The sequence below is a fragment of the Dromaius novaehollandiae genome, chromosome 2, assembly GCF_036370855.1.
Source record: "Dromaius novaehollandiae isolate bDroNov1 chromosome 2, bDroNov1.hap1, whole genome shotgun sequence".
In the NCBI taxonomy this organism is placed as follows: Eukaryota; Metazoa; Chordata; class Aves; order Casuariiformes; family Dromaiidae; genus Dromaius; species Dromaius novaehollandiae.
In genome coordinates this window covers 146,052,147-146,078,371 of record NC_088099.1, presented here as the reverse complement: position 1 = coordinate 146,078,371, position 26,225 = coordinate 146,052,147, and the positions used below count along the sequence as shown (strand labels likewise).

The following is a 26,225-nucleotide window of genomic DNA, read 5'->3' as shown; positions in this document are numbered from 1 at the left end:
GGAGTTTGGTAGCTGCAGTTCTGGATGCCAGGTTCTTCCTTATAAGAGAGCTTATATGAGGTACAAAAGAGGGCAAGAGAAGCCATAGAGCCCCAACATGGCTGAGCTTGGGATTTCTGCTGTCAGGCAAAGATGTAGTTATTTGAGCCCTGTCCAATCTGTCCAGACCACATGAGCAACAACAGGTTGGGGTCAGACTCCAGAGAGCTCTGAAGCTCAAGGTGAATTGCCAGGGCTTGAAAGTTTGCAGTCTGGATGAGCAGTCAGTTTGCTTCTGAGGGCAGCCTCGCACATGTTCTGCATCCAGCCAGAAATGGGTCAGAGCCTCCCACACATCCCTGAGCTATGCATCTTTGCAGGTCCTCTAATCTTTTGCATCTCTGCCAACTTCCTACAGTGGAAGGAACGATGCTTCAGACATTTGAACATCACAGAAGTTTATGAGTAAGCACTCTCCCCCTGCCTGTTATCAAGTGGGAGTTCAATGCTAGGGCTTGAGTCATACGATCTCCAGTTCCTCCCTAACAAGTTAAATAGCTAGTTCCAAATTTGCAACCTGAGCAGCCCAGTCTGCTAGAACAGCAGTTTGGTCCTATCAGAGTGCCGTGTCAGACATGTTCGCAGTGTATACAGCAGTGCTGCGAGAGCTGCTCTTCTGTAACTACTCTTAGAGGAGAATTGTGGCTAAAACTGCTTTCTAGGATGAAGGTTTAGATGAAAAGTTTTTTAAACTTTTTTTTCTATATTTCTCTATTTTTCCTCTCTATTTGGGGTTCAGAAACTGATTGTCATTGGTCTTTCAGTGCAGCTCAGGGCAGGTCAGGAGAAGGGAACATGCAAAAGTTGTTTTATTCTTCCTGGATTCCTTGATCTTGAGCTGGCTGATGGCCTTGTATACAAGCTCGAGTGAATATTATTCCAATGTGTGCCATAGGGCAATTAGTTGAAGTCATGTGGACCATATTCAAGGGGCTTGCCAGAGTTCAAAGAAGCTGCATCCTGCTCCTTTGGCGAGTGGGAAAATAATTGCTTTAGGTTGGTTCTTTGGTCACCAGATGGTGTCTCTTCTGCTGTGAGACAGTCCTCCTGCGAGCAGGTAAGACACCTTTAAGTTTGTTCTGCACTTGTCAGCTCCAGGCAACTGTAGTCTGCTGAAAGGAAGCATTCCCTTAAGGAGTGTGGTCTTTTCAGGAGAACTGATGGTTTTATCTGTTCAATATTTGTAACCACTAAAAGGCAGAAGATGACCCATGCAAAAACAGTTCAGTCAAGGCAAATGAGAAGCCTTTCATTGCTTTTCATCAAATGCGTTATGTAAGACAAGCAAATAGATGGAACCGGTAGACTTTAGTAATGACATTTTTCAGCTTTCAGTTGGTGCATCTTTGCTCTAACTCACAGGAGAAATATGTTCTGAGCTGGAATGTGCACATATCCTTATTCTCCATGGTACAGCTCATTCTCATTTGGAGGCTTTCTTGCACAAACTGGGAATGGTCAGGCTGAAGAGCTTCCAAGTGTGACACAGTCCAGGTTTTTCTCATTCTATGTCACTCTCCTCTCCCCTTCTTTTCTTCTTTTTTGATTATGCTGCCCACTTTTTCTAATACTTCTACTAAAAAGCAGAAAATAAAAGAGGAATTTTGTAATTTCGATAATGTCGGAACAAAATGTTTCACATTTTCAGAATTCCACTGTCCTCCCCCACTTTGTTTGGCTGAAACAATTTGCTGAATTCATTCCAAACTTCCAAATAGTTTCAGTCGTCCTGCATATTTTGGCGACGATACTATTTGTCTGAAAATTTTTGTCCAGCTCTAGAATTTATCTCAAAGTTCTCATAGACGAGATTTAAAACAGAACAGTTGCCACTGCCATATTTTGGGGAAAAAAATGACTGTCTGCTTGTGGTTGTAAGCATCACAGAGCAAGAACCCCCCCAAAACTTGATATTAAAGCTGATACCTCAGCCAAACACAACATAAATAATTACAGGCTGTCTTCCTAGGTGTTCTTGAATTTTCATTGACTTTTATCCTCACATCCTCCATTTAAGTTGTGGCATAGCACTTCTCTTCCTGAATATGTGCTATTTGCCACCTCAGAGGAGACTTCCTGAATTTTTTTATACACCCTGTCTATCTCTCTAGGTTGTGCAATATGTAATTAAATAATGCTTTTCAGGTAATTTAAAGTCCATGGATAGAAGTCACAAGGGAAATTCAAATTGTTGTTCTCAAGAAGTTTATTACTTCATGAGACACTAACTCTGTAGACTTTACTTGCATGAGTAATTCTGCTTTTTGTAACATCTCTAACTAATCACAGTTGCAGTATGACAGATCCAAATTGGACAGATGTTTCTTAAAAATAAAATGTCCAAAGGCAATAGTGTTGGAGTTGGCAATGAAAAAACAAAGACATCTGTATTTTTTTACTAAATTTGAAAGTTTTTCATTCCTTCTCCTGTGTTTTTGTAATTTTAGGTCATGTTTGAATCAATCTGTGGTACTGATTTGTGAAGTCTATTATCTACTGATGTCAAAACCTGAAAACGAAATCTGTTTAATTTGGTATCACTCCGTGAACTTCATTATGCTTTTCAAATATTTCTTCATTTCTTCTTGGGGTGACAGTCTCACATGGGGTGTTAGAGCAGCAAAGGCATATTTCATGTATTCTCACGAATCTATCAACTTAAGGACAATTCCTGTGGGTCTCTCTTTCTCTCTATTCTTACACTGGTGTTCATATTTAAAAGATTGACGTTTGGTAACAACACTAACCCGGTCTCTGAACCTTAGGGAGATTATATGATACAACGTTTCTGCATCACATTGTTTGTTAGTTAGTTTGTGGATAGTAATACTAGTTTCCTGAGCAATAGGTCTGATGAAATCCTATCAGTGTTGTCATGATCATTTTCAATGTGGTAGAAAGGTACAGGAAAGAGCCATTACACAACAGAGTCAGGTTGTGTTTTATTTTCCTCTTTCCCACACTGCCATCAGGCTGATGTACTGGAAAAATCAAGTGATTAATAAGTCTGGTATAAATATGTAAATAGAACAAGACTGGGGGGAGAGAAAGAAAAACAAAGAGGGAATACTTGTCCCACTCTGAACAGGCTTAATTTATTTTAGGACGCATCCCACTGAAATCAAAGGAGTTGGAAGCTGTCACCACTACACAACAGAGTCAATACCTTGCAGGATGAGAAAGACAGCCAGGTGGACAGTTCTGCTGTAACATAAAGCATAATAAATTCTATACTATAAATAGATATTTTTCTATATCTCAGCTTTTCAGTCCAGAAAGTGCATTTGATTTTTTATACCCTCTCTAAAATGACTAAACCGAAGCCTATCTCCAAATTTCCCAATAAGCTGGAAGATGGAAGGACCATTTTAAAGTGGTAGTCTAACACTTTTTCATTGTCAATTTTGAAACAACCAATCTTTTGCTTTCACGTGAACATGAGGCAGTATGCTTTTTCAGAGTCTGCCCTGCAGTGGTGCAAATTCTCTGGTTCCAAACACATGCCAACAAAGCAGTGGGTGCCCTTGCCAACCAGAACCACGTGGGAGCTCTCAGGCTATATTTCCTTTTCCTTTATGCTTTTTTTTTTTTTTTTTCTTTCCAGTTTAGCTGCTCTCACTTCTGCTTATGTGAGGACTCAGGCATCCAGTGTCTGGGTTTGAGCTGATCAGATGAACTGAAGTAAGAGAAATAGGAGTAAACTTTACTTCTTGTGTTCACAAAGCACCTAAACTGTTGGCCTTCTGAATTGGTGGAAACGAATTACAGTTCACCTTAATGTACGGATTTATTTTTTAATATGTCTCACAGTATAAAAAAACATGACAAGATGCTTATGTATTAAACACAGCCCTCCCAAAGCAGAATTGAATTTATTTTTCTTCTTAAAGCTTTAATAAATTATCCACTTTTTATAATATACCATGAACTTTCAAAATATGACACAATGTTAGTTTTACACTAAGATTTCAATTAAAATTAATTGCTTAAATGATGACTTGCTATTATCATTATTCTTATTAAACCCATTTTAGGGATTGTCTATCAAAGTATTAGAAATTCTATGCAGTTTGTGAAAATGGAAGCAACTTGAATGCTACACTCAAAAAATATTAATGGGGTTGTACACTTAAACTATTCTTATTTTATTTAATGAAGCATTTAAGTGCTCATTTTTAGTTTGAATATTGTCCTTAGTATATATTTAGAGTCTCATTTGGATGACTTTGCATTTTATATTATCAAATTAATGTTATAAATAGACAAGGCTTTATAAAGAAAATAGTAATTAGTTCATGGCTACCTTTTGAATGAAGGTGAAGTGTTTCATGAGTTATTATTAAGAATTAACCTAGCACAATAACTGTGAGTAGGAAAAATCTCAGTGCAGTTATTGATCTGTTCATCAACTACAATAATAAAACAAGATCATTAAAGCGCGCTTCATAAATGCTGTCCTACAGTAAGGACCCCTGAGCTTGTGGCTTGGCAGTGGAACATCCCTGGTTCTTTGGAACAGCTACCGCAAGAGAGCCCAAACTGAAGCCAGTGCTGGCTATTCTGCCAATAAGGTGGGAAAAAAATTCTGAAATTTCTGTTGTTCTCCGTCCCCAGGCAAATTTTTTAAGATATTATTATTTCCTCAAAGAAGATAGATGACTCTTTAGACTGGATTGTTTCCATGCATTGCACCACTTTCTCTGTAGGATAACATCTTTAATTCCATGGTAGTTACTCTTCCTTTATATTTTTCTAGTTGATGGAGAAATCAGCAGTTCAAATATAGTAAATACTGCTCATTTCAATTTCATAGTCTTTTTTCCTAAGCTGTATGATATGTGACACATAGCTAGATCTATGACACATAGAAAAAGGCAGAAATGGAAGTGGGAGAGTAAAAGAAAAGAAAAGTAGTAAATTATCCATATGTATGTATTCAGTTTAGATATGTACGCGCACACACACACACACACAGAGACATATATTTTTTATATGTATATATTTATATATATATATATATAAACCTTTTTATACTAAAGTTGATAGCTACTGATTTAGCTTCAGTTCTCAGCTGCCAATAAAAATCCTGTCTATAGTTAAAGGTAAGACTAAATGTATTTCCAACTTTTACCAGGGTTTCATTGGTGGGAGGATTTCAGGCTTAGGGCTTTAGGTTAGCTAGTGCTATACAGTGCACAGAGACCATTTGTTAAATTAAAACCTGGAGTCCTATACCCAAATTGTCAGGGTCCTGATCTGAAATTGTGGCTTAGGCTCCACTTGAACTGCTTCATCACAAAAATGCTAACATAGCATTCAGCAAAGAACTTTTTCAGATAATATAAACACTGTATACAAAACATACTTATTTCTTTGGCTACATTACAATTCTTTGCTTGGTTTCCCATGACACTTTTTGTTGTTATTGCTCAAAGCATTCAAAAGAGTTAAATGGTAGTATGTTTACTTGAGACTGACAGAAAAGTTCTTTCAGGACTCAAAAAGCATTGTTGTATTCCTAAAGAAGCTTTCGAAATATGATGGCCAAAATATTTGAAATATGTGTCCCTATGGTGATGTCATTCTCAAGGGAAACATACTTCTGATATGAAGTATTCCCATTAGGAATCTTGGAGATCTTACATCTGTATTCTTAACCTCAAGAGGTTATCAAATGATAATAGCTAATTGTAAAATGGGATGTCATTTAATGGAGTGCTGGCAAGCATGTTGGCCAGTAGTTATGGGTCATTGCACAAATATTTATAGAGGAAGTGAAGGCTTCAGTTGGCCTTAACAATCAGACATCTTAGACAAATATTCAGGAAGTGAATAATGTTCAGAATTAGGATTCAGACAGAATCAGAGCCTTGCTGACTGTTTGTGTGGTGGTGGGGCACACAGGCATGTGCACACGCCAGTGGGGCAGAAATACTAAGACGTGGGAGCAGATGTCTCTGCAATATTATTCTTGACTTAGCAGTGATCCTTTAACCACTGAGCACCGGGCACACCACTTAATCGCCTCCATCTTCCAACTTGCCACCTTTAAAAAATACTGACTCACCTTTGAACAGATTTGGGATCTAGCATTCTCCAGCAGGATTTCCACCCAATGCAGAGAGTAGGCTGAAGCCATTTGCTTTGAAAAAGCCAAAGCGGAGGACATGGGCATGCATTTCCCTCTCTTGCAGAGCGCTCATCGGCTGAGAAAAGCAGGTCCTGCAAGGAGGTCATCTCAATCTCCTTGGCCAGGGACCTTCTTGTTTTTCTGCAGCAGTGGCATGAATCATGGAGAAGTGGAGTCTCCTGTCTCACTCCTTTGCACTGAGATGCTACAGTTCCTGCCCAAGGAGGCAGCTGGTGATAAAGCTCAAGAGAGAAGGACTGTAAATGTTGATTTTCTGCAGGAGTAGTCCATGGTGACTGACCCTCTCCTCCTCTTTCACTGTGCAGCGGGGAGCACTTCCGCATAGCACATGTTTTTCTTCTAGCACTATTAGTGACAGAGACTGCGTCAGATACTATAACCTGAGTTGGCAACCAGTAGGGCTCGAGCATGAAGGATCCCTTGTGTTAATTCAAATTAACCAGAGGTGCAAGGTGGATTTACCAGCTGTGACAAAGCATTCGTCTTCAGATTTAGCTTAACTCCCTTTAGAGTGGAATTAAGTTATACTAAAATCCAGTCACTTTAATTCTGGATAGTAACACGCGCACAAGAGTTTGATGGGGTGTAACTAATCCATTTAAAGCTAATTCAGATTACAATCCATGATTGTCCCTCTGGAGAAAAAGCTATGCTGTATCTCACAGCATTAGGTCAGTAGTAGAATTAATTGCAGTGAGTTAGTTCCTGCCCTGATATGCCCCCTGCTTTCCTCATGCAACTTTTGTGTGGGTGAAAGAATTGCAACTTTGGGACTGCGGCTGGCCTGAAATGTTGTTTTCCTGACAAAGCAGATAGGAGCGCTCACGCCTGCCAGTGGCACTGTCCTCAAACAATGCAAAGCACCACACAACATAATACAGCTGTGCTTGAAGAATGCAAACCCATGCTGAGCCTAACAGCGGAGGCTTCAGGCTTGGCTTGAAAGCCTGCTTGTTCTTTCATTCACTGTGGGCGATGACCACAACAGTAAGAGCTGGATCTCTGTGACAGCACTGGAAACTGGATTCTTGTGATGAGTCACTTAGCAGAGATATCAAACCAGCTCTGTTTTCTGCGCATTGCCAGCAGCATGCTGCTGTCGGCACAGCTGACTGTGGTTTGAGGTGGAGAGGTTTCTCCAGAGGGCAGCAGGAATTCAGCACCACCCAAGTTGGCTCTGTGGAGGAGCACAGACTGCTCTTGGTCCTGCCAGATGTGCAGTTTGGAGCTGTGATCTTAAAATGGCAGGAAATTTTAATCTGGGTACTAGAGGTTCACACTGAGTTCCTTTGGCATTTGCTTAACCCTTCCTTAGTTCAGTCTTTTAAGGTCAAGGTGCAAAGGTCGTCCAGTAGATCGAGCCTGTGTTCTGCAGCACAGAACTTGGGCTGCAGGGCATGCTTGCATGGCTGGCCAGGGACTCTTGGAACCGACTTTGCTTAACCTGCCAAATCCTTTGTGGGCAGAGCAAGAATCACCCCTTTAGCTCCCATCTCTTTCCATCATAGGTTGGCCTTTTCCCGGCTCATTTGCAGCACCATGCCGTGGCCTCTTGCTGGCTCTGTGAGATGCAGCTGGGCTGACCCAGATTGCTGCTATCTGTCATGCGTGATAACAAAAGGGGCTGTGTGCTGCTGCCACAGGTTGCTGTCTAGGAAGTTCCCTATGTCAGAAGGACACCTGCCTGGCAGCATGCTCCCCTTGGCCACTCAGCACTGTGCTCCCTCCTCACCTTGTGCTCTGCCTGCCCTGTGTCTGCTCTGGGACTTAAGTATGGGGCATCCCCACCTTTTCCCCCCACCCTCTCCCTGGGACCAGAAGCTGCTGAGCCATGGAGCAAGGGAGGAGTTAGACATCAAACTATCTCAGCTCAAAAGAACTTTCTGACCTGAAACCTGCCAGAAGCTCCAAATTGCTTTTCCATTAGATAGACAGACAGCAAGACCAGCTCTATGCCTGCAGCCACCTCCATGTCCTTGCATCCATGTCAGATGACTGTCCTCAGGAATCTCTTCTGCACTGCTGGAGAGGGAGAGAAGGATTCACTGGGAAAGTAACTAGCTTCATCTTGGAGGTTTCTTTCAATGTCGTAAGAACTGCTGGTAGACAGCACATTGACAGGCTTAAGGAGACAACACTGCAGCCCTTGCTGGAAGAGGAGGCAGACAGCTGGCAGGAAATACCCAACACGCCAAACAGAAATGTGATGTCCTGGAGCATCCTGGCTAGGGATGTTTCCTACCACTGCTCCTTAAATTCTGTGAATCTTCCTGCAACTTTGTAAGTCCCATTGAACCAGATCAATCAATTCATTACAGATTCCAAATAAATCTGAAAACTGACAAAATTCATTACATCCATGATTCTAAAGAAAAGTCTCTTTAGTAGAAGTACCCTCTGTGAGTCTGCTGCAACCTCACATCAGAGACGTTTGCTATGCTCTTGTGTTTTTGGTTCGTAAAATGTCTCCAGCTCTGTCTCTTGTGTCAGGAGGCACAGACCTAAGCAGTCCTTATCCCAGGATTCAAGCTGTCATAAGGTTCAATTCTGTGGATAACCTAATGAATTACACATCTGCCTAATTAGCAGATATCACACTCGTCATCTTAAGTCCTGACGTCCAGAGAAGGAGAAACACGTAATGGTTTTAGAGGCTAGATGTTAACCTCAGATTGTTAAACCCAATGTTGTTTCCTCAGTAAGATTTCATCTCAATTGACAGAATAAAGAAGAAATCATATGAGCTCTCCTTATCTCACTTACATTAGCATATTGCAAGCAAGGAATAAAAAGGCAGAAAACATGTTGGTGGTGGATTTTTAGAAAGTTTCTTCATATGGATCCAGAAGAACAGCCATTCAGAATCCTAGCTGTAAGAAAATGTCTCCATTTGTCCTCACTTCTGAGATGCACACATATTTTTTCACCTTACTGAACAGACCCTTTGATACTTATCAACAACATGCATATACTTACCCATGTGGATTAACCCAGGAACCTGAAATAAATCAATGTACAACTATTTTTTACATGGTAGACTCTATAAAACAGAAAAGAACAGAATTGTCAAGATGGCTAAGATGTATCTGAGACTGATGCAAGCTAAAAAACATGTTATGGCTCAAGCTTGGACTTTCTACAGATTATGTGCCCCTGCACTAGGAACAGCTAAATATATGCCTCAGCATCAGATGCTATAAATCTCTACCAGAGGAAGGCCTCAGAAAGTTACAGGTGGGTCACTTCTGTAGTTCTACACAACTATGGACACGGAAACATCCGTGCAGGTAACCAAACCAGCACATGCAATGAAAGGTCAACACTCAGAGTCTCCCAGATCAGGGCGCTGTCTGTCTGATCCAAACAGAATAGACAAGATGTGCCCTGCTTAGTCTCTCCCATCTGAGGTATGAAAGATCAAGCAACTCTCCTCTTGTTGGACGCTTCATTTATCTACACAACGTGCATAGCTAAAAAATAATAAGAAATACTGAGTCAGGTGATAAACTATATATCTGCTAATTGTTGTCATCCCAGATGCAATCTGTTAAATATTATGATGGTCACATCAGTAATATACACTGGGAAATAATTCTGCTTCTGTTCCCCTCTCAGACTAGGAAAAAATACAGAATAATGGCAAACACACTCAAGAAAATGTGAGATTGTGGTTCATTGAAATATTCCATTAAAGACATCCTGTGTCATTAATATGTTACTAAGGAATCCTGTGTCATTAATATGTTACTAAGGAGACATTCAGAATCTAATCTACTATGAAGCTGTCCAGCCTTTTCAAAGCTGGGAGGTTAGGTGCCAGGTCTCAGTCCTGGCAGTCCTTTGTTTAAATGCTAGGTGGTGGCTGAGTGTATGAGGAGCTATTTGGATCTCGGGATCCTTGTGGTGTGCTAACCTATGTTGGATGTTACCCCCCGTCCTGGACAGGGTCAGCCAAAAAGGCAGTGGCCTGGGCAGAGCTGCCTGGCGTGCCAGACTGTTTGATGGTCACAAGTGGGGCTCTTCTGACCTCAACAGTAGGACTAGAAATCCCTCAAGAATAGAATTTATTTTCTTGATATATGAGAGCAATACACAGAAGAAGAAACCACCTTTGAAGAGCATAAAATAATCAGGTCAAATTTCTGTATCTGGTAGGTAACAAAGAATTGAAAAGAAAATGTATTTTGTAACCACATTCAGTAATCTTCTGAAATGATTCAAATTTCCATCCTAGAGTTTAAGAATCTCTCATGCAGAACTCAACTGCTGTCATCATTATTATGTTCCAGAGGACTTCACTCTAGAAACATTTTTTCTTTAAAGTTATGTCCCATTTTAAAAAGACATTTATCTTTTTTCTTTTTTATACAGTAGGACAGCCTAGAAGATGTATGTTAAGGGTTTTTTTTTCTTTTACTTTTATATATTGTTAAAATTATAAGTAACAGTCTGGAATTCTCTGGCTCTCTGGAGAATAACTAGAAGGTACAAGGAGTGTTTTCTATGACTCATAATACTTAGACTCTTAGGTGGTCGATGAAGTCTTTTTATCTTCAAAATGTTAATTAAATATTGAAGTTAAGTGAGTGTTAAATAAGCATTAAAAGCCACTTTAATTAGCTTAAAAGTCCCTTTCTTGCCAGAAATTCTGTAATGGCACCACTTTATTAATCACCCAATCACTTTGTCTTCCAGCCTGCTTGGAATATGAACATCTAATATTATGAAAAAAAATTGTTTAAAAATCCAAACAAACGAAAACAAAATCTTCAGACCTTCCAAATAAAATGGGAAGAAATAAGGAATAAACAGAAGTCCCTCTTTTCATCTTTAAGTGACTCATTTGGACACATTTGTGTTTTCAAAAATATCAATCTGTTCCTCTCTAGTCGCAATTTTTATGATGGGTAAAAAGTGAGAGAATTTGGTTCACCACCCTCTTAAGTTCAGATGTTACTGCCCCCTTCTCACTCTCACCTATTCAGAGAAGGAATGTCATGTACAGCATGCTATTATTTTTTGTTCAAATGAAAGGACATTTATTTATAAAACATACTCACTTTTCCACACCTAAAGGGCAATATTGAGCCTTTTGACTTTCCACCTTTCCAGATGTGAAATTCCAGATCAGACACCAACCTAGAACAACCTTTTTTATGGGCCATCTCTTCACCTCTTTTCCATTCCTTTTTGCTGCCAATAAATTGCATGAAAAGCAGTTCTGTCTGTTTAAAGACGCTTTCTTGGAAAGCGTGCAGCAAGTCTTGAGTCACCTTTGACTTCTTAGTGTTTCCTGAAGCAGAAGGATTTAGCATGGGTAAGGAAAAAGAAGAAAAACAAACAGGTAATCCTTTTTTCTAAGTTTAGCACAGTCTTACAAAGGAACAAGTCAAACCTGATCAACCCTACTATTAATATAAAAGGGATACTTCTAATTGACTCAAAATCTCTAATTTCAAATTCAGAATAATTTTACTTATGCTTCCAGCATTTTTATGATATTGAAAGTCTTATTGCAGAAGTCTGCCCATGTTGCATTGTCTTACAGTATAAATCACTCTACTATCGACGCCTCCTTCGTCATCTGTAAACATTCTCCAGTAGCTATTCCACATTGTGATCAGCTTCTCTGATGTTAGAAATATGCAGGCGTTGCACGTTCTAATATCAAAAGTAACATGTTGGCAGATATAAAACAGGCAAAAGACTCACTCAGTTTGTGTCAGGTCATTAGAAGATGTGTTATCTTCTTCCCCTGGTTTGTTCCGGTTCTTCCTTATAGATTTATGTCTTCTTTTGGATGAGAAAAAGGACATGAATTAATATTATGCAAAATCTTGTGGGTCAATCATATTTACCTTTGTCCACTTTCTCTCCACTTGTGCTTCCTCTATGGCGGTGTGTGCCCCTATTCTGCATGGCAGGCGCTTTAGGACAGTAACGCTATGTGTTCTGTGAACTCACTAGCAAATGTTCCCCTCGAATCCAAACAAAAAATGATACTTAAGGGCATCAGAATCTTCTGTTGTCACTGCCTTTCATGTCTTCACTCAAAAAGCGTCTTGGTCTGTGATGAGTCCCAGTGATTTCAGCTAAGAGCAAGTACTTACTTTTGATCACTGAGGAGTAACCTGGTCTGACCTCAGAGCTGACCTTTCTTTGAGCAGGAGGTTGGACTAGAAGCCCCCTGAGGTCCCTTCCAACCTGAATTATCCTATGATCCTATGAACATGGTAAGTCTAGTGAAATTAGTTGATCCTGAGAAGACCCAACACCAAAGATGTCAGCCATGTTCACCCTAACTCCAAATGTTCACTTTGATCCAAATGTTCACCTTTATGGCAGAACAGTGGTACCTAAATAATCCACTTTCAAAAATGATACACATCCCTGCAAATCTTCTTCAGAGCAATGAGAGCACTAGGAATGAATCAGTTGGGTCTGTCTTCTACTGAAGAGATTACAAGTGAAATTCTGTACTTGATTGATGTATAGATACTGTGACTGTTCTCCCAAGGGCTGTGGACGGGAGTGCGTATACACTTGTCCAGGACAACGGGTGAACCAGCTGCCAGACAAAGCTGTACCTCTGGCTTATGCAGCATTAGGGATTCATACACCAGGCTGTTAGTGTTAGTTTAGCAAGTGATGTATTACAAACCTCCACGAGCAACAGGTCAGGCAGGTTGAGTGTTTTAGTTCCAGACCATCTCTCCATCTGATTTTCGTGTGTGGAGATTTTCGGATCTTATAGCAACTCACCACCTGTAAAAGCAGACAACCTAATGGAAAAAAAGAGCAACACTTAAAACATTTTTTTTTCCTCCACAGCTCTGTAGTGAAAAGAAAAGTTATAAAAGTATTTGAACCAGAACTTTTTGTTGTTGTTGTTCTGTTAACTCTTTCTTGTGCCATCACAAAGCCATTGTTTGGATACAACTGAAGATCTCCCCCGCTTGTTTGCTGAAGAGTAACCATGACAGGGAATTCAGCATCGTCACTGGAGCAGGGGCAAATGATACAGAGCACTCAGAGCTCAGAGTATACCCTGGAGGCTGAGATTAAGAGTTTCTTGATTTAAATTGGATTATTGAATCACCCCCCTCCTGGAGTTCTGGAGGAACTGGTGTGTGGAATTGTCAGCTTAGTAGCAAGGACTTGCGGGTGTGTGTGGGGGGGGTGACAGGTGAAGATCAGATACATTTAAAAAGGGGAGAAAAGTGACTTTGAAACCCCCAGGTTTCTTAGGTGTGTTTCAACAGTGCACAAGGCTCTAGAGAAGAATCTGTATAGAAGAAAAGATGGGGGTAAACAGGAAGTAGAATAAAATACAAAATGGGTGTAACAAAGGTAGACCAAACCAGACTGAAGATGATATCCTCTTCTACGAGATAATGCCTACCCAAAACAAGAAAAATGCACGTGATATGTTAAATGCTCCAAAACTGCTAGGAACAGTTTGGAGATGGAGTTTTTTGAGGGTTTTTTTTGATACAAATATGTTTTGTTCATTTTTTGTGCTAAAACTGCAAAATCTGGCCAAGATGGTAATTACCATAATATTGAAACTGGCTGGAAGAAGGTTATTGACAAAGTACATGAAGGATGTTTTTAAACTGCTTTTATAAAATGTTTTCATTAGTGACCTTATCACATAGAGAAATAAGTGTATTAATGGTATTTGCTGTTGATAACAGACTGGGAAGCATCACCAGCTCAGAGAAGTAGGTTTGCAGTAATGGCAAGAGGTTAAAATAATGCAGTTCTAGGAGCAAAGCCATGCTTTTAGGTACAAAGTACAAGAATTTTCTGGTATGTTAAGAGTTCATTACTTTGAAACGATAGAGGAGAAGGAAGAGCAGGGCGTACTAGTCAGCTGCAGGGTAACTGTGAGCCCTCACCATGACCCACATGGAAAAAGTTTATTTGATCTTAGGAGGTGCCAGGTATTTTCAGCAGTGGCGGGAGGGACTGATACTGTTGGCAAAGCCTCTTGCAAAGCCTGCGTAGGTGTCCACCTCAGCCGGACCTGCCAGGGCAGCTGGAGGAGCGAGTGCTGCTGGTATGAGAGTTTGGACACTTCAGCCTACTTAGCTCAGCTCAGAATGATGAGTGGAAAGGGATATAACTAATCTATATAAATACCTCACAGGAACATCAGAGAGGGAAACACGCTATTTGTGTTGGAGGACACTGGTCAATCAAGAACAAGCGGGAAAACATTGGCCATGCATAAATACTGAGTGGAAATGAGAAGAATGCTCTCTAACAGTGCTATTTTGAAACAGACATCCAAGTAGAGCAACTAGATAGATAGCTTCTCTAGTTCTATATTTTGATAACCATGTCTTCCAATCAGTGTTACATGCTCAGGTTAGAGACATACACAGATCGACAATTTTACAAAAATACTTGTGTGAGGTGGATGACGTTTGTAGCAGCCTTTCCAATCAGATATGTTCCTTTCTGTCCCCTATTGCTCTAAAGGATGCAGAGCAGGGACGTGGAGGTTATTTTACCTGATTTCAAGTCAGTGACCTAACACAGGACTGGCTGCTGACAGCTGTTGGTATCTTCTTGTTTTCTGTTGCTCTTCCTTTTCACTTCCCTCTTCTTGTGAAAGACCAGAGAAAAATGAAAAACTCTACAACAGCAAAGGCGGGACTGTAAAACTGCTTCCTATGTGACTCCAGCCTGAGAATGGGCTCAGCGTGTGCGCACTAACATCCTGTTTGTTACACCTCCACCTGCTACCGGAACATGGGAACTGTGTGTAATTACTCAGGGAGTGCAATACTACCATCACTGAGCTCAGGCACTGGGGAATCATAGACAGCAGTGCTGGCAGATGCTGTTTTCACCTAGCAACTCTCCCAGCCTTTGGTACTAGCATGACTGATGCGCCCTTGGATGGCCCTTGCTCATGACAGCTGAAGTACCAGCTAGGTACGCCTTCAATACGTTCCAGATAAAACCAATAGCGAAAGTTTTCACTGTGCCTTATAGGAGATGGTCAGCCAGTGAAAAAGTGTCAAAAGTCTTATTGCAGAGAAGTATAAGCTTATTCTTTCAGTCAATAGCAATATCTCATTCAATAACACCTAAGCTTAAGCAACTTTCTATGAGTTTTTCTTTTTTGTTGATATGTGATTTTGTTTTGATTGCATTTTAAGTATGTTCCCTAGAATTTTACACTATAAACAGTGAAAAGAAAAAAACAAAAAAATCTTATGTAGGAGAGTGAAAAATGAGATCTAGGGATTAGAAAACAAGCCTAACTCATTTGTAAGACAGGGAAGACTTTATGAAAATGCATGGAAAGCTCTCAGAACTTTCCACTGTCTGACCCATCAGCTAAAGCTTTCACTCATACCTAGGGTCTGATTTCTCCAGATAGTAAAGTTATATGATTTCCCAAGAGAAATTAACCAGCTCTAGGGAATGTATATGGCTCTCAATATTTTTTAAATATTCAAAAAATATTTTAATTTTTTTCCATTTCATTTAAGTGCTCACCTTGTATTATGGTTGCTTTGCAAATCTAGTTCCAGCTGTACTTCTGTGCCCTTTGCATCTGATTCTCCATAGCATCAGAGGGCACCACAATAAACTACCTGTGCAAAAAAACCTTGTATCATGTAAGGTATAAATTTCATCTGGGTTCCACATGACAAAAATGCTTGAATAATTTTATGGTTCTGAGCTCATCTGGTCCAGCATTAGCTATCACCGTGTGCAGTCCAAGAAAGCTCTGCTGAATTATTGCGCCCTATTACTGATGTTAATCCAGGAGCCCATGTCAGCTATAAATTAGTCATCAGCAAGAGTCATTATATTGAAATAATCCTACAGGCATTCACCCTGTAACATCACTGGGAAATAAATGTGTTTGCTGAAAGTCAATCTCCACTTAAAAATTTATAGTATTATTTCACTTTTTATATTCCTCTTAAAGGTGTGGATTCTTTTTTCTATATTCAAATGAATCTTCACTGAGGCTATAGCTGGTAAAATTTAAAGCAATGTATGCTTGATAGCAAACATTAACAGTAGCTAGGAAGTAGGAAATAATTATTAGGATTGAATCAATGTCAAAGTCACAGATTTTCCCTGGAGAAACCCAGAGTTTATACCAGCTATATATTTTTATCACACCCAATTTCAGTTTTCTTGTTAAAAGAAGGTCTACTTAAGCCCTTGCATTTCTCCTGCTCCATTCCCCATGGTTCACAACTACAATAGTGAATGTAAGATACAATAAAAAGGTCATTTTCTTCTTTCAGCAACAGTAACACAAGTGGCTGCATTTCCTGATTCTGGATTAAGTTCAAGATTTCAAATACGACTGGGCTCGTTTCTGATTAGAAAGTTTGATATTTATCACAGTCTTTCCTGTCTTCCATATCCAGTGTGAGTGAGATTGTAAAAAGGTAAACTGAAAGGAACCATTCTTTTATTCGGCAATTAACCCCATCTGAGTAAATAATACGGTGTTGTGCACTTGAGCCTTAGCTGTTATGCACTGAATTCAGAATTCAAAACGGCTTCAAAGCAGCGTTCGTGAAATGATGACAAGATGCTGCAGAAACAGCTTTTCATGCAGAATATAATGCAAGTATTGTATTACATAGTACAGTAACAAATAGAGTATAGTTGTAATGATATAGCAGATAAAGTGTCTGGAAGTATTTACCTGAGGGAAACTCAATCTTATTTTACTTCAGGGCCTGAGGCTTATAAACACAGTGTATGGTCTTGAAGCTTAAATTTTAGAGGAGTCATTTTATTGGGGGGAGGAGGAGGCGATGTTTCTTATTACAGGCAAATAAAATCTCTGTGCCCAAATATAACTAGTAGGGCAGAAATAGTACAAATTCCTTCAGCTTGACTTTTTTTCTGTAACAGGCTCACATAATCTAAAAAAAAAGTAAAATAAGGCCATCAGTCATCCTGGTAAGAGAATGCCATGGATTAACAAAAGGATGCAGTGAAGAATCGCACAGCAAGGGCTGGGTTCAACCACACCACAGACAGAAACGAGTACACAGAAAAGGGGCAGTGTGAGGGACGCTGCCTCCCAGAAGGTCCCTGGGGGCCCTGAAGAAGGCACTGCACTGCTGTGCGTCCGCCTGGTGCACATCAGCTGCTGGCGGCACCTGGGCTGGGGCCGACCCGCGACCTGGGCACAGCGTGGAGGTAGCTGAGAGCTTTAGATGGGCTGGTACAAGGAGCAGGAGCAGTTCACACACAACATGGAGCAGCAGGACATGGCCTCTTTGGCTACATCTATCCCAGCACAGAAAGCAGGACCAGGGTATAGACTCATCCCTATTGTGTAATTCTTTATATGCCCCCTGATGTGGTTTTTGACCTATTCTCTCTAAGTGTCCAAGTTGATGCCTGGGCATGGTTTAAGGACAACATGTGGCAGTGACTGCTCCTGAGAGGTACTCTGCGTACAACCTCTACTGCTTTGGAGGGAAGAAAGGCTAGCCATGCAGATGTGAGCCAATTCAGGCACTTGGCCCAACACCCAGAAAAACCTTGCTAATCTGGTTTATTCAATAATAGAAGCAGAGCCCAATTGTTCTCTTCTCCATCTCTCTGTGGTGTATCTAAACTGAGCCAACCATGGTCTGAAAGGGAAAAAACAGACTGAGGAAGTGCAAAAGCTGTTATACTTGCTTCGAGTCTGAAAAGAAGCAGAAATGCACTGCATATTTAGTTTATTTGGATATTTTCAGGAGACCTGCATGACCGCACATATTTGGTGAGATTCTTATAGTGCCTGATGGAAAACCTTTCTGGGATTTCTTCTGTGGCTTTCACAGGCTGAGACTCAGACCCTATGCTATATGCTTTTTTCAGCACAGGGTAACTTAGGATGGCGTGTACCTCTCATGACCCATCTGGTACCTGGCTGCTTACTTCCATAGAGGAAGGACACCTACCCACAGCTCAGTGGGGCATGTTGCTCACATGGATAGGACTTCACACACGCAGGCAGCCACAGGTAGAGGCTGGGCTGGTCCCTCAGCAGTAACCAGCATGGCTGGAGGCTTCGACAGACAAACACTGGGAAATCCAGCTGCATGGCTTAAGATGTAACTGCTCCCAGCTGATTCTTACTCCCTTTCCTCCATGCTCTGCTAAGGTTTTTCTTCCCCTTGTAGAGCCGTAGAATGAAACACACAGCTTAGCAAAAACACCCTTTCGCTGACTGAGGCCACGTCCACACCGTTGGGACCCAGGCGTTCTGGAGAAGTTGTGCCTGAGGAGGTTGATTGGCAAGTCTTGTCTGGGAGAATATCGGCCTCAATGTCCCAGTGAGGCTCCTAGTCTGCTTGGAAGGTAAGCACAGCGACATGCTCAGAGCTTATGGTAAAGTATATTTTATCAGAAAGGTCCTGGCAGATCATTCTCCCCATAGCGTGGAACAAATGAGGAAACTATGAGAATATAGAGGCCTTATAAGGTTTTATCTGTGCTTTGAGCTTGACTTGTGACTGTATCAACATGAAATTAACTGCAAGGAGGTGCGAGGCTTGTTTGGAATATGATGACAGTGATTCTTTTTCCTACTCTGAAGCTTCCTGAACCCTTCAAGAATCTCTGCTTTGTTCCTCTCAGCCAAAGCAGATGTATAAGAGAAGCACAAAGAAAAAAGAAAGAAAGACCCAAACCCTTCCTTTGTGAAGGCTGCTATGGTACTATTGGAACTTACCAATATATTTTCTTTTAAGTGCTGTATAGATGTTAGGTAAATAAATATCTTATATTCTGGATGAGCACTGTTACCCCTGTTTTCAGGTGTGATAAGACAAAGCAGAAACGTTAGTGTTTTCAGACTTGGTTACTGATTATGAATTTTTTACTGGCTGATTTGACATATGTTGCTCCTCATTTTAAGAAGTTGTGTCATCCTCCGCCGGTTCCGGATGATATCTGTGGAAAAGATGGTAAACCACTTTGTTTGCAAAGTGTGTTGTTGGCACGTGAAACTTGGCACCTACAAACCAAGGTGAGTGATATCCATGGCTATTTTTCAAAATACAGGCATTCAGTGCAAAGTTTGTTTGAAGCACGACAACAATGTCAAAGTAACTAGTAAATGTATGGTACACAACTGATGCATGTTAAGGGCCTCCTGACTTTGCATTTTACTATATTGCCAAGCTGCTTACTGGCACTCCAGATATCTTAGAAGGAACAAGAATTTGCCTGCTTATCCAAATATCATTGCCATCATCACATGGCTTTTCTCACAAGGGGGGTTGGATCTCAGGCTCCTGAAAATTGGACTTATCCCTATGCCTTTCGCAGCTTGGGGTTGCTTTTGAAGAGCCTTCTGCTCTCTCTGCTGACTGTGCGGGGAGACTGCTCGCCTCAGCTGGGCAGGAGGGGCTGGATCATCATGGCAGGAGAGGTGCTCAGTTTTCAGAGCTAATTTATTCATGTACCCATCTTAGGCAGCCTGGATCTTTTTGTCAGGAGCTAAGACCAGACAGGTTACTATTAATGCAAGTCAAAGCAATTTGTCTGAGGGAAAAAGCACATGATGCTGCTCTTCTGTTACCTGATACTTAGGATTTTACATGAATGAAGAATACTGATGAATAAATATGGTCTCTTATTCAATCTCATTCTTCGTTTACATGCTTGCATAGACTAGTCTACCACAATAGATGTTTCAGACAATGACTAGTCAATAGTTATGGTATCAATTACTCAGTGACAAATATGTTTCTCCCTGAGTCATTTTCTGGTTTGAAGTGTGAGGATTTCTACACCTGACAGGATTTAATTTTTTTTATGCAATATCACTGTAGAGATTCTTAATATCTGTGTAACTATCCAGTTGCATCTTTTAATCCAGTGAAATTCTTGGCATCTTTGCAATGAAGCAATGTTAAATATACTAAGTACCTTAAAAATACTAAAAGAAAAAAAATGCAGCAATTATGGAATATGATGTCATTAATGGATTGAAGCAAATAATTCACAAAGAAAAACATACCGAAAGAGCAAACATGAGGAAATTCCATTACCTCGGACTTCTTGTGAATTCATTTTTCCCATTAATTTGTTTAAATAGTTTGTTTTACTGTGTTAATTGAACATTAATGCAAGTGTTGAATCGGATTCCTTGTTTGTGTCATTCATCACATGAGGTTGTTCCCTCCAGAAGCACTTAGACATGCAGCTTTGAACTTTGGTTTCCTAAGATATTTTTCTATGAAAACTTGATTACTAAAACATTTACAATATACAGACAAAAATGAGTGAGCGAAATCAGAATAAAACCATTTAACCATGTGTGCTAGAATTATTAAGAGAGTAGAAATTAATTTCCCACTGTTTCTTAGGATTTTGAAATTTGGCTTCATTTTGAAATGAAAAAAATCTGTGAGGTGAGAAAAATTCTGGGTAATTGAAACATTTTGCTTTTGATGAAATTATAAGCTTTGGTTATTTTGAATTTTAAAAAATTTTAAAAATAAAAAATCAGAAAGGATTCACTCAAAAAACATCAAAACAAGTTATTTTGGCATTTGGAGCATAATTCTCTCTTTTTAATCCTGACAAAAGTTTCAAGAAAGCCGAAACAGTTTCATGAAAACTTTCAAGTTGGACAGGTCTTCCAAATTCCATGGGAATTGTGTCCACCCAAATTTCCTTCATAACACTAACCTGAACAGGGGTTCACAGAGAGATGTATTTTGTTATTTGCCCTCTTCCAACTTAAAGGATTTCAGGTAGGAGATAAATCGTGCTGCTGACTTTGTCATAGTCTTCTTCTGAACCTGGTATATCCACATATTCCACACATAATCTACAGCTTTAATCAGTAATAAAGCAAAACAATCTTATGAACACAACATAAATATTATACTATATTTCTTTGCCCAGGCAGTACAAGGCCATAGTCATTGTGCTGACTTAGCACTATAATCAACTCTGATCTGGAGTATTCTCATTCCATACCTGTTCTCTTTGATAAGGTTACTGAAAAGATGTCATATAGTGACTGCAAGCAATTGCCCCAAAACTAAACAGACTGCACCAGGTTTTTCCTGCACTCCAGAGATGGCAATGCCTATGAGCCATCATCCAGTAATGGCATTAGCTCATTTCTGGGCAGAAACAGGCTTCAAGGAAGAACTTCAAGGTAAATTCTCTGCATCTTATTATCAATCCTTGAGTCACCCAGCCACTGGTATCCAGACCTATTTTGCAATTTCAGTTGATTTTGCAGAGAAGGACTCAAGGCTCTCATCCTGCTAAAGTCTAGATGTGAAAATCACAAGTGTTCTTAGAAAATGAGTGCATTTAAGACAGGAATATCAAAACAGAATCCTCTTATGTGGATGAAATAATTTTACCCAGATTTCCAAGTTGTTTTGGTTATGCTGTTGTATACTTATGCTGTTGTCCAATATTTTATTTCCCTTTTATCACTTGTCCAACAGCTGTTGGGGACCTTGAGAAGGTGAAAATACAGAATTCCTAGGAAAACACAGGTAATGCTGGCAGCAGAATGCCTTGCAGATGGGGGGGATGGCACAGTCTGAAGGCTGACAACTAATGCTAGATGAATTCAAATTAGAAATTAGGTAAAAAGCTTTAGCAAAGATGATCACAAAGATGTCTGTTCAGAGTATTGGCAAATGTAAATTTTAAAAATATATGTTGTGTTCCAGATTCTTGGAGACTAGGTAGTCTGTAGCTGGTAGGCTAATCACAGGGTATTTTTTCAACTATGAGTGTGTGAAACCCTCTTCACCCACCTCTTGCTTCTAGCTCTGTGTAAGACAGCTCACACCTTCTGCAAGCATACAGGAAGAATTTCCCCGTATGCTCTTCAGAGCTCATACAGGTCTTCTGTCTTCCCCTGAAGCATGAGAGATCAGCTGCAGCCCACCGTGGGAAGGCAGAAGAGGCACACACGCTTCAAGAGGCTTTTGAAATTTCTCAACCTGAAGTGTGACTGTTTGCACATTGGATTAATAGTGCTCAAATTTGGGTGAGGATGGGATTCCCACTCCTCATATTGGCAGAGATACTGTGGAGGGACTAGAGGTTGCCTCCCTGCTTTTCATCAGGCAAAATTCTCATGATGGAGCTGTCTTGGCATATCTCGCCTCTTCAATTTCTAGACAGTGGGCATCTCAGCCTTTCCATTTGTTTGCTTGTAGCCTACTGTTAAACTACCTGAAGACTGAAATGACTTAGTTTAATCAAGCTTTGATGCTAAAGAATGGAAAAGTATTTGTGATATCCCATTGAGTATGAGCTAACAGGAATCAGACTTGCCAATCTAATAGTTCCTTCTGGTCCAAAATTCCAACAAAATCTGTATCACGGGTTTCAGTTCCTTTCCTGTGTGAAGTCACAGTCCCTGTAAAGTATAGCCCAAGGCATATTGCTGTTGTTCGTGTGGAGCAGGCAGTTACGTACGACTGGATTGCCCCCATGGACATGTATGGAGAAGGGACTCCACATACAGGTCTGCCTCTGGGCGGAAGAGCACAGCACTATCTCCTTCGCAGTGCTGAAGCCCACCTTCCTTCACCAGAAGACTGACAAACAGTAAGGATAGTCCCAGTCTCCTCTGGACTTACCCTTGTTCTATTCTTATACTCCTCCAATGACTTCCACATGGGAAGTAAAACAGCCTAAAGCAGCTCAGCTCTGCCGTGCTCTCCTGCTGTGGATTAGCCTCGGGTGGCTTGGCCAGTGGGAGCAGCTGCCACAGGATACATGTTGCCTTGGAAAGGGTGTCTGACACCACAAGCAGACCCCGCCTACAGAGAGTAGGGCTTGTTTCCCTACGACGTGCAGAGTCATGGGGCTGGGATGCACTGTGTTTCTCAAATACCATCACTCAGTAAGTCTTTTTCACCTCTGGGGGACAGGGCTAAGAGAGAGCCTTCGCCCTGGCACCACACCGCACTGTGCACCCTCCCACCCTCTCCAGGACCCACAAACATTGGCAGAGCCTCTGGCCTAGGATGAGTTTCCTACTGACTGCTTGCTCTTCCGACCAGACAATCGTCACAACACCTTTCCACGCACACCCAAAAGGAGGCTCAAAGGCTCCTCCCACCACTTTATTTCCTAAAGAAGGGGTTGTCTGTATTTATAAATGTTCTGGAACTACCTCTCCTCTCTTGAAGTCAACCTATTTTGATGGCTGTATTTTTCCCTGCTTGATTTTAAACCTTTTTGAGAGGTGTCCTACCAGAAAAGTTCTGTTTTACTGCAGGAACTGCTCAGATGGAAGGCAAAGAGTGGAGCATGTAGTGCTCTTAGAGCTCTTCTCTCACAAATATGCAGCACTCAGCAATTTATTCAAGCTCATCGCTATTACTTCCATGAAAGTGTCACCATGGGACAACGAGGAGGGTTAAATACTGGTTTGATGCTTGCGTGGGAGTTGAATTTCGAGCTCAACCCCGGCCACTAGTGATTAAAAAGATCTAGTTTTTACTAAATCTTTTTACAAGGAACAATGATATGTTTTTTATTGTGACACTGGCAGGCAATTTGTAAAACAAGGATAATGATAATTCAACCTTTGTAATGCACACAGGGATCTTTGCATGAAATGCAATTTATATGTGCAAAGTATTTTTATTGCTAATAGAAGATGCAGTTCTATCAGATAATGGGGCAGAACATTCTTGTTTCCTCTGTGCGTTGATGGTTTATTGCTGATCTCCAATGGCAATAGGAGGAACAATTATTGTTTTAATGTGTTTGGTGCACAGGTAAAATCAGAGTTAATGCATGACTTGGAAAAAGGAGGGCAGCCATGTCATAGGTCTTGATTTTTGAAAAATAAATATAACACACAGTGTTTGAAAGATACACTATGAACAATTGCAAGTCAGAACATTAGCTGGCTGTTTTGTTACGGTTTGTCACAAAATGAACAGAAAGATAGAAAAATGGAAATAGGCAATGATACATACATCTGTAATGTGGGATTCAGGAGTGTTTCTCCTGCTGTGACAAGACAGGTGTGCACCATTTCCATGCAGTCCTGGCTGGTTCTATAGACGAAATCCAGGCTCGAAGAAGTCAGGAGGGAGCCTTCAAATGCTCCAGGAGGGTCCCAACATGACTCTCAAGGGCCCAGGGCTGAGGAGGACACCTGCCATGCAGGAGAGGTCCTGCCAATACGACCAAAGAGAAGTTCCTTTTGCATTGCTTGGATTTAGTAAAAATTACATATCACTTGACTGAAAATATCATTATCTCACATATAAACATATTAGTGTGTGGAATATCCCCAAGTGATCACATTTAATGAGAAAATTTGGCAGTCTCTAGTAGATACAACATCTCCACAGTGTCCCTTTGCTGCTAGGATAGTGTAATGAAAGAAACAAAAGCTTATATATGATTTTTTCCCAAAATCTCATAAAAGAGTTAACTTTCAGTGAAAAAAAAAGTGTAAAAAGCAGGTATTTCAGCTATTCTTTACTTGGGACACAATTCTTCTCCCACTGGAGTTAATGGCAAAACCTCATTGACTCAGATGGGAGCAGGATCAGGCACTGAATCCTCAAGGCAACAGGAATTCAGTTTTGCCAACATGAAGGAAATGGCTAGTTATCACTGATACAGACAGCCACATTCTGCCAAACTATGGACAAAAGCTATTTTAATGTCAAAGCAAATTATGGTAATAATTAAAATCTAGTTCCCATGAGAAGTTACTGTTAGAGATTCTTGCAAGACTACTACAAATAGGAAAGAATTTCACAGCCACTGAAAGAAATTCTGCTTCCACTTGGGGGAAAAAATGACATTCTTAACAGATAGAGGAATGAAACACAGGCTTGGCAGTGACTAGCTAAGAGATAAAGATATTATGAGGTAATCAGACAATAATGCTTCAAAGGAATATTTTCAGAAAATACATTGTTTCCTTTTTATCATGATTAAATGCTTGTAATAACAAGATTGTTTTAACTTTGCCAATATGCTATCAGTGTCAATTTTATTTTAAAGAAGGAAATAAACAAAAGGCTGTTATTACAAGGAATTCAAGCTGAAATGTTGAAGCTTTATTGCTTATATGATTGTATTTAAAATTGAAGGTTGTATGTCAAAATAAAATCCTGGCATGTACTCATACATTTCATAAGAGCTTTTGGACTTGACATATGTATCCCTGTGACAATAATTTTGTCAAATAATGGAAATACTGTATATCTATTAGAGAACAGCAATTTAGCTACAAATTTATATAGTCTTATTACAGATTGTCAGAAAAAAAGAATAACGGACATAGCACAAATCCAAACCATATGTTCCATGAAAGAGTATGTCCTTCCAGCATTTTTTAAAGCTATAAATTATCTATCACACTACCAATAAAGCACTGTAGAGGTAAGGTCACTGACCCTAAAGCACTGACATTTAGTTCAAGATCCAACCCCTGCAGCTTAGCACTTCATCCAAATTTCCAAATGTAAAGGGGAGCTCTTTTTTTCTTTTCCTGTGATGTTTTCCCACAGGCTACTCTGCTTGCTGATGTTTCCATGATAATATTCTTTGCATTCTGTCAATTTACATTTAGTAGCTGTACCACAGTAACAGGAAACTTTTAGATCATCTCCTCTGTGTATACATTCAGGCCCTGTGTATGCTCTGTGTCCTCATAAGCATTCATTTGGCTGAACAACTGGAAAATTCCTCCACTTTTGACTAGTTAAACGTGATAGCCTGGAGGTAATGGTGCCCCAAGTCTGGTCTTTGTATGTGTGGAAATGAGCTGCAAGGGGTGGTTTTCCTTCAGCAGGTGAGGGGCTGAGTGGTTGGAGGGCCCAGCTCTGCACTGTGGACCTGGACCCACCAGGAGGCTCAACACTGGCAAAAAGTTGCATTGATACCACACAAGCAAGAATGGCCAATATACCCCATCCACGAATATATGCAGAATGAAAAATAATAATAATGAATAAATGGAAAAAAGAAATGCAAGGAAAGGAGATGACGAGGAACTGCAAATATCTATTACAGA

At 40.4% G+C, this 26,225-nt stretch overlaps 1 long non-coding RNA gene across 1 annotated transcript; it reads left to right on the top strand.

Annotated features, from left to right (window-relative positions):
* The first annotated feature begins 471 nt into the window (after positions 1 to 471).
* LOC135327355 (uncharacterized) lies at positions 472 to 25,320 on the top strand. Its single transcript, XR_010387471.1, has 5 exons — positions 472 to 1,096; positions 18,364 to 18,541; positions 19,101 to 19,211; positions 21,661 to 21,711; positions 21,992 to 25,320. It is a non-coding gene; the product is annotated as an uncharacterized LOC135327355 (long non-coding RNA).
* Positions 25,321 to 26,225: the final 905 nt, after the last annotated feature.